This window comes from Pteropus vampyrus, unplaced genomic scaffold (assembly GCF_000151845.1).
Source record: "Pteropus vampyrus isolate Shadow unplaced genomic scaffold, Pvam_2.0 Scaffold19, whole genome shotgun sequence".
NCBI classification, from domain to species: Eukaryota; Metazoa; Chordata; class Mammalia; order Chiroptera; family Pteropodidae; genus Pteropus; species Pteropus vampyrus.
The window spans coordinates 14496776-14505744 of record NW_011888800.1 but is presented as its reverse complement, the minus strand read 5'-3'; the positions used below and the strand labels follow the sequence as shown (position 1 = coordinate 14505744).

Sequence of the window (8969 nt, the reverse complement as noted above, 5' to 3'; positions counted from 1 at the left end):
GTTCTCACATGAAAATATCTGGCCGAAGGCTAAGATCACTTCAGATTTCCAACTTACATTTTACTAAGTATTGCATTTTTCTCTTAATTTTCTTTTGGAAAAGACTAAAGTAGCTCCACAATTTTCACGTGTCTTTATACTCTCAACTGCACTCAAGTTGGCTTGGGACAGGAAGATGGGCACACATACATAAATCTGTATTTCCAGCATATGCCTAGGGCCCCCACAGGGAGCCGAAATTTCAGAGACCAAGTTTCAGAGCCTTGCGACCATATAACTCCCTCACAGGGAATCTGAGGCATTACTCTCTGTCCATGGGAGCGTACGCACAGATCTTTTCTCCTCCTCATAGTCAGTTTTCTATTTCTGATTAGTAATTGGCTGCTCTTGGTACGTTACGATCTATTACAAAAGACAAACATTCAGAGGGCGAGCTGAAATGACAAAATTTGGTTATAATTTATGTTGGCCCCTGACATATATATTTTTTTAAATGATTTGGTCTCTAAGCAACTGATCTCTTAGCAACAAGAAGCACCTTTATAAAAGATGGCACACGAAGAGTGATTGCCAGAAAAGCCACCCGATTCTAAAGCAGCCGCGCATCTTTAGAAACACTCACCATCTTCAAAAAGTAGAAGTTACCAGCAGACCCAGGTAACCTTGATATTTGCACATTTTCCTGAAAAAAAAAAAAAAAAAAAAAAACCAACTCATGCAACTATTGAAGAGAACAAAATTCTTTGAAATGTGTTCATTTTTGAGGTCTTATTAGTTAGTCTTGGCTAACTTTTAATAGAATATATTCTATTAAATAACTGCTTCTTGATTTTTTAAAAATAACTTGAATATGAATTTTGTGATCAGAAAACAGTTCAAAGTATTTCATTGACATGAGAAGGTGGAAGGGGGAAACAATCTATCCTTTTCAGAGTTTATTTCTGTAGGTTTTCATTTGAAAGGAAAAATTCCACACTGTGATAAAATAAGAGCATGCAGAGTGTCGTCACCCTGAGTTGGTATACACTACTAGGGGAGTTAGTGTATTTTTTTTTTTTCCAATGTCTTTTTAAATTGCTAAAATATTTAAAGAGTAGTAAAATTATTTTACTTCCAAATTTCAGCTTTTTAATTTAGTATCGGTTCTAGTAGCAAGTGATGGTCTTTTCTTGAAAATATGCAAAGACTGGTTTTTCTTTTCTCTCTTTCATAGCACAAAAAAAGAAGCATTTTCTGTTTGTTTTCATTGCTGTAAGTAAAGATTCATTCCAAAACTAAAAATAAGAGAAATTCCAGCCATCTGTACTTCGTTTGCTTTTTTCAGGTAGTCAAGAATTGAAGACTTAAATGTCTTTCTAGAAAACTGGAGTCGGAGATGAGGAACAATTGTTTTTTATCTGCACTCTTTTAATTAAGTCTGTAATTATAAACCTACTTGGGGTACTGAGAGTGAATAAAAAGGAGATGTTTTGTGAGAGAAAAATAAAAATCTCCCCTATTGAGCTTGGGAACATTACATAGAGATATCACAGATCTAAGCAAACAGACTTTCAGAGAATTGCCGTTTCAATAAAGACAAGTTGGGATGGTGATACTTTTTTTTTTTTTTTTATCAGATCGTATGTGCCACTTATTTTAAATTGAGCTATTGACATGTTCTCGGAATTAGAAAATGGGATACTTTGTCTCTATACAGAGCTTGGCAATGGGTCAGGGCACTCAAAATTAGGACAATCTCAGAAAATTTGAGACTTAACAGTTGTTCTGCTAAGAAAGGACTCCTTACCAACACAATATGATTACAATTTGATTTAAAAACAAAAAGCTGCTTATGACTTGTATTTCTGTTACCGTTACAAACTTGAGACCGAAAGAATTCCTTTTTGTGATTGCTTTGCTCAGAGGTTAGCAACTTGAGTATTTTAAGTTGAGTTGAATGGCAGAAACTTTTTTTTTTTTAAACCCATGTACCATGAAAGCACACAGAAATGTACAGCTCTGTCATTTAGAACTAAAGATTTTTGTGCTTGTATTGCAGTGTGGTCATTATTGTAGCAACATGTCTGTGGCTGTAAGTTAAGGAACATGGATAAGTAACTCTAAAATATAACTTGTGTTGGCTGTGTCTGGATGTGTTTCCGGTTTTAAGTGTGCCATAGTCTCTTAAATATGAAAAGGAATAAAAATAAGCAAAGATATGGTAACATTTATATTGCAAGTGGCAGCTAAATTTTTGCAGTGGTTCTTCAAGATTTTTCAGATCTAGTCACTATGTCTTTTGGGTTCATGTCTTGTAAGTTTTGTCTATGCATAAGGAAACAAAGGGAGCCAATGGCACTGTAGAGCTTGTCATTTTGGCTCTCTTAATGAGCCATCTGACAAAAATGGAAAACAACTGCAAGATTTGAGATACACAATGAAGTACTCTAAATACACTGGCTCTTATCAACTAAGCTGACTCATTCTGCTGTGTGAGGATTAGTTACTTCCGAGATACACACATATATGCATACACGATCTCAATATAAATCAGAAACCAGGAAATCAAAATGAGCCTCTCCATTAGTGAAGGTTTCCTAAGAAAATGAATAGTTTTAATTTCATGAGAGTCTCCAATCAAAATCCTTATTTGGTGTCTAAAAATCCTTAACAAAACTTGATGGCTTTTTTCTTTCAAACCTTAGACTGCGGTTAGGTTGGTGGGGCAAGGGTACATGTGAGGGGGAGGGTAACAGCAGGCAGACCCACTTCTAAACAGTTCTGCTGTGCGGGAGATCCATGCTGCAAATGGATCTGTTTGCTCTGGACACCTTAATACCTGAATTGAAATGATCAAGCAGGAACTTGATCGATTACTACTTTTGACAAAATTTTAAACCCTTGTCTCTTGGATGAGTCATCCTTCAGATGATTTGATCTTTCTCTGGTGAGACGGATACAAGAAAAATAGTCTTTAGAGTACCGCTACAGGCTAGGCACTTTACAATGTGTAGTTCTGTTTAATCCTCACAACAGCTGTGCAAAGGTATCAGCATCTCCATTTTACACGTGTGGAAAGCAGGTTCAGCAGTTTGTCAAGATGTTATCTAAACAGTGAATGGCAAAGTTGGGGTTTAAACTCAGGGCCAGTCTGACTCCCCAGCCTATGCACTTTCCTTGGGCCACAGTGGCATAAGCAACTATTTTGAACTGACATTCAAATAACCTCTCTGGTCTTAGTAAAGCAAAAGCCCTGATTCAGGCATCTTCTCACAGAAGAGTCTCCTTAACCCCTGGCTCTGTTGGCTGGGCCGACTCAGATCCGCATTTTCAATGGCTACCACAGGCTATGAACTGGAAGCAGGCACTTGGCTGGGCTGTGGCAGCAGGGGCCACTGGGCGTGTTGCCATTCCTTGCCATGATGCACATCCCAAATGAAATAGGGTAGAATACTTTGAGGTACCCTTTCTGTGAGAATAGAGCCTGAGACAGGGCTCTCAGGGGGCATCCTCAGACCACAATAGTTAGGACCGTATGGGGTAGAGAGGAAGCCAAACCAAGATCCAGAATGGGTCAAGTGGCATGCTACCATGTTAAGGTGGCTGAGAAGAGAACCCAGGTGTGACTGGGGTGGGGGCATGGTGCGATGATGCTACAGAAATCAAAGCTTTCTTCTGAGGATATCTCTTCAAAGTTGTAGGACTACAGTGCCCTGTCCCCTCTGGTTCTAAAATCTCTGGCTTATGTTTTGCCCCTCTTCAAATATCCCTGACAAAGGGATCATTCTTAGAGAGTTAATTCAGAAAACGTTCCTGAAATAGTATTTGGGTAGAATATTTGTAGAGGAATGAGGGCCAGGGCAGCCATGACTAGCCCCGAAACAAAGCACTCCACACATCCCCATTTCTTTTGATCCTTACATCAGTCAGCTCAGAGACCTGAAGTATCTTGCCCAAAGCCAGACAATTCATGTGGGTGGGATTTGAACTCAGATCTTTTGACTGGAAACCTTGTGGCTCTTTCCTACACCTGGAAAATATGATTTTATATATACACAAATAGGCACATACAGATTCTAAAGTGTGATACAACTCTAGAAAGGTTTGAAGCTGGAGGTGACCTACCTTGAACTTGGCATGACCATCAAGTGAATGTCAGGGGCAGCTCTTCACCTGCTACACTTGAGTCTACTCCCGGAGGAGGGCTTACACTCTGAGGAGGGCTTACACTCTCACGAATTTAAGAAGCAACCTCCCAGTTCTTTTTCCAGTCCCTCTCTGCTGGGGTATGAGTAATCCCTTCGACTTTGTCAGAGGGCTGGTGATCAGCTTAGGAAGCCTGAAAAGAATGCATAGAAATAGGTTTATTAAAGACAGCAAAAAATTATCTTTGTACAAAAGTATCCAAGTAATATACATGCCTCTACTTCCCTAGGGTTCTTGTCTCCAATCAGACATGCCCACCCTCTTTGATTTCCTGTCTGGTGTGTGGTGCTGTGACATAGATGGTTGGCACACGGTCACCACATCATTACCACGGGCAGCACAGGCCAAATCCCCCTCTGTACAGTACATGCAAAGTCTTCTTTCATCTGGCATCCCTGGATAGAAGAAGAGAACTACTTAACTCATTTCTTTAAAAGCATATCATTCTTAACTTGAGAGCTGGCTTAGAAAGTGCTTAGACTTCTCGTTTTGGAGGTGAGGGAAGTGAGTTGATTTGCCCAAGGTCTATGCAGCTAGTCATAGCGAGGGGTAGAGTTCAGTTCTCTTGACTCCCAGTCCAGTGCTCTTTCCTCTGTATCATTAAGAAATAAAAAGTTAATCCTAAGAAAGTGAAAGTATAAATTATTACCCTTATTTTACAGATAGAAAAACTGAGGGCATAGTTCAGTTTAGGGACAACTGCCGCTTCAAAAATGTGAAAATTACTAAATCTATGAAAAGTGATTTAACAGCTTCTCATGGTTAACAGTTCTCATTATCTCTGCTGATTACGAATATGCAATTCATTGTTACAGTGAACACACTGGATGTCCAAAGACTATTTAGCTTGCTGATTATATTATTTCTCCCCTGTATGGAAGTAAGGGAGGGGAGGGAAAAATGGTCCCTACTATTATGAAGCCTAATGTTCAAACAAATTATACATTTATAGAATCTCTTAAAAAAGATAAATCAGTGAATATCTACATGTCAGAACTGCCATAGCCAAGCCCCACACCAAATATTGATAACAAAGGGTGGACCAAGATTTTTTTTTTTAACAGAATTTTATGACTCCCACACTTGAATTTGGTACTTCCCTAGAAGCAGTTCCAGCAAAAAATACCTGATATGCAGTAGCAATTATGGGAACTGTATAATTCTGATGACAATTCTAAAAACTTAATGGGAAAGAATGAACTAACATGGATTGAGCTCTCTGTGCCAAGTTCTGTGCCAGGACTTTTACATAGGTTTTCTTATTTAATGTTCCTAACCTATGGTGTCATTATTCCAAGCCCTATTTTCCTGATGAGGAGGCTGAAACTCTTCTGCATTTAAGAAACTTACTGAAGGGGACAACACCATAAAGTGGTGTCTATTTATTCGACATATATTTATTGTATTTAAATGATGTGCCTGGCACTGGACTAGATGCTGGTGATATGAAGTTAAATAAGACATGGTCCTTGTCTTGAAGAAGCTCATAGCTTAATGATGTTTCTTATCAGTTAATGTGGGAACTTCTGCTCTTCAGAGTTAGTTTGATAGCAAATAAGATGTTTACCAAGTAAATTCTAAAAGGTTTACTCTAGAACACACATCTTAAAGATTGGAAAGGGTTAGAGAAAAAAAACATGCTAGGATAGGAAGATTTAGGGTTAGGGTTTATAATGAGGGGGAAAATTGAAGAGTAACAGAAAGTTAGCGTTCATGACATATAGAATAAAATGGGAAAAAGCATGGGGGGAAGATGATCAGGTCACATGAAAAGGCCAGCAAACCTTGGTTTCTCTGTTGGCTTTAGGAGTTCTGTATTGAAGAATAATCTGAACAATGAACTCAGTGACATAGGACACTGGTAGAAAACCCTGAAAATTAGACAAAGCCATTTGGATTTAGCGAACAGAAAATGGGGAGCCAATATGAGATCTGCTGATGCAGGATCCTGGTTTTTGAATATTGTGAACACCTGTGACAAAAAGCGCCAGAGAAGCAGATTTTTGTCCAGGTGTCATAGTCTGTGACAGCAAAGGATACTACAGACCGGAAGGACAGACTTTTAAAGTTCCTGAACTAAGTGAAAGTGAACTGATGTGGCCCTGACCGAGACAATAGCTGCAGAAGGTAGAGCCGAAACCAAGACAAGTGCAGAGCAAACAATGGACTAGGCTTAGTGATTAGGTGGAAGAAGGGAAAGAAGAAGGAAAACAAAAAGGATGGTGGTATCTCTGGAAGTGAGAGAATTTAGGAATGAGTTACCTCTTTAGGTAGAATTATGATGAACTTGTTTTTCAATAAGGTTTAGATATTGTAAATGTGCCCATCCAAGTGGGGACGTTCTTTGAAAACGTTAAATATGTTCCTCAAAGCACAAATCACGAAATATTGGGTATAAGAAAGGATTCGTGCTTTTCTGAGAGCAGAGGAAGATTGCAAGAGGGGAGTCTGGAAAACAGCATTTAGATGCTAAACTATTAGAATTTCCAAGCTATTTTAATGTTTTTAGGGGGACAGTATGGATATCCTAGAAAACCCAGGAAGCTGGGAGGGCTGATGACAGGGGTCTTACTCCTACAAGTGTTTGAAAGAGTATCTCCAAGAATCAGTGTGAAGAGGGACAAAACAGAAGATCTCAGTCTGCAGACTGGGTGACTCTGGGTGATTAATGAGAAGAGGTAGGAATCAGCACAGAAGACAGATATGACTGGAGAATTTAGAAGAGAACCAGAAGCAAACTGGGTCACGCAGTTCTAAGATGTTCTCTGCTAAGGCAACAGAGAAGTGAAAAATGCTTAGACTTCCAAACTGATGGGTGAGAGAAAGGTCACTGGTATCCTCAAAAAGCCGTGTGGGTGGAACAGGAAGCTGGGAACCCAGACTGGGCGGTAGGCCCTGTGGGCCTGGAACACCAGATCAGAGCCCAGCCAGGCCTCCTGACCTCCATGGGCTGAATGAGTGCAAGATCAGCCCGCCTAGAGACTTGACCCTTAGCAGAGACCATTCTGAAATCAGCTGTCTGCCTGGGTCAGCCTGGGGATAGCCAGGTTGAGGCAAGAGGAAGGAGCATGAACTTTGGAGTCAGATGGATTTTAACCCTTCCTCAAACAGAAGCCCACTATGAGACCACATCAAGGAGATTTAATCTCTCTTCATCTTTAAAATGGAACTACTTCTATTTACATCACAAGATGGTTTTTTTTCTTTTAAGGACCAAAATGGGATAAAATGCTTCTAAAATATAGCTGAGATGCTCAGTAAATTCCAACTCCTCTAGAGCAGTGGCTCATTTAGCTGTGCTCATTTAGCTGGGAGACTTGGAGTTCTTCAGAAAATTCCAGAAGTTGTTTTTGATGTTGAGGGGGTCAAGGGGAGGGTCTGAGGAGGCAGAAGATGATAGGAGGAGCTCTATCTACCCTCACCCCAGTCTTACCAGAGCCCTGGGATCCCATGGAAGACTTTGTTTAAAAGGGTGAGCGAAGCGGAGACAAAACTACTGGGACAAGCAATAAATTTATCAAGGTTTCATGACAGAAAGTTAATTCAGGATACAAAAATTCAATTGTATTCTTATATATACTAGTAGCAGTCAAATAGAAAATAAAAATTTAAAAACAATTCCAGTGTGGCAGAACTAAAAAACATAAAGTACTTAGGAATAAATCCGACAAAAGATGTCTAAGACCTCTACACTGAAAAGTACACAACGTGGCTGAGAGAAATTAAAGGTGACCTAGTAAATGGCAAGATATATTTGTGATACAAAATTCAATATTGTTAAGGTAGCACATCTGCCCCATTTTTTTCTTTAGAGTCAGTGACCTTCCAAATAAAATTCCAGCAGGCATTGCTTTTGTAGAATTTCACAAGCCTATTTCTAAAATTTAAATCGAAATGCGAAAGACCTAGAATAACCAAAATATGTTAGTTATGGATCTTTGAGAAGCAAGCAGCAAGACTAGATATGCAAGAGATTTTTAGGAGGAAAAGACTGAGGAAGATAAAAGGGAATGAAGCAGGAGTAAGCAAGGATACTGTCAGACCCCAGTGCAGGTCTGACACTTGTGAAAGGAGAGAGGGAAGGAAGAATTGTGTGGAAAAGTGTAGTTCTGAGTTGTGGCCAGGAATGGGGAGTCCCTAAGATAAGAATGCCTGTTGGAAGAGTCCTGCGTTGGATGGAATGGGCTTCCACTAATACCCTCACTATACTTGATCATTGGTTAGGAACTACCCAAAGAAGCATGGCCTTTCTGTGAACTTGGTGGCAAATTCACAGGGAGAGCTATCAACAAGGCTCCAATAGTAGGTTCTTCTAAAGGAGACCTGAGCAGCTTACCTCCATGGCCACCATACAAAGTAATGTTTAAAAAGAACAAAGTCAAAGAACTATCTTCCAACTTACCAACCTTTATATTTCAAGACTTATTATAAACCTACAATAATCAAAACAGTTGGGTATTGGCAAGAGATAAACATACAGATCAATGGAATGGAATAGAGTTCAGGAAGAGTTCCACGAATATATTGCCAATTTTTAACAAAGGTACCAAGGCAATTCAATGCGGAAAGGAAAGTCTTTTCAACAAACGATGCTGGATCAACTGGATATCCCCAAGGAGTGAGGGTGGGGAGGTGGGGGTGGACCTCCTTCAACCTTTACCTCACACCATACACAAAAAATGAACTCAGAATGGATCAGAGACCTAAATGCACAACTTAAAACTATTAATTTTGTAGAAGAAAACAGGAGAAAAATCTTTGTGACCTTGAGGTGACAAAGTTTC

At 39.6% G+C, this 8969-nt stretch overlaps 1 protein-coding gene across 1 annotated transcript in view; it reads left to right on the top strand.

Annotated features, from left to right (window-relative positions):
- The first annotated feature begins 530 nt into the window (after positions 1 to 530).
- Positions 531 to 8969, top strand: part of LOC105288748 (aromatase) — a 78337-nt gene continuing 69898 nt past the window's right edge. The window contains exon 1 of the mRNA XM_011355106.2: positions 531 to 657. The gene's annotated coding sequence lies outside the window, so the exon portion shown is untranslated. The remainder of the gene's footprint in view (positions 658 to 8969) is intronic.